Raw genomic sequence first — 336 nt, forward strand, 5'->3', positions numbered from 1 at the left:
GAAGGAAACCAGGAGGCAGAGAGGAAAGGGGAGAGCATTCCGGGTGTGGGAGACAACTAGGGCAAAAGCCTAGCGTCGGGAGATAAGCGTCTGGTCGGAGGAACGGCCAAGAAGCCCATGCCATAGGATGACTGAGTATCTGGAGTATAAACAGGTGTAAGAAGATTGGATAGGGGGAAGCAGTGGTAGGTGATGAAGGGCTTTGAATGTAAAAGAGCATTTTGCGTTTGCTCCCGGAGGCAAAATAGGGAGCCCCTAGTGTTTGCTGAGTAGAAGAGCTACCTGCTCAGATCTGTGCTTTGGGAGAGTCTCTTTGGTGGCTGAGAGGAGCACAGA

Source organism: Monodelphis domestica, chromosome 1 (genome assembly GCF_027887165.1).
Source record: "Monodelphis domestica isolate mMonDom1 chromosome 1, mMonDom1.pri, whole genome shotgun sequence".
Taxonomy (NCBI): domain Eukaryota; kingdom Metazoa; phylum Chordata; class Mammalia; order Didelphimorphia; family Didelphidae; genus Monodelphis; species Monodelphis domestica.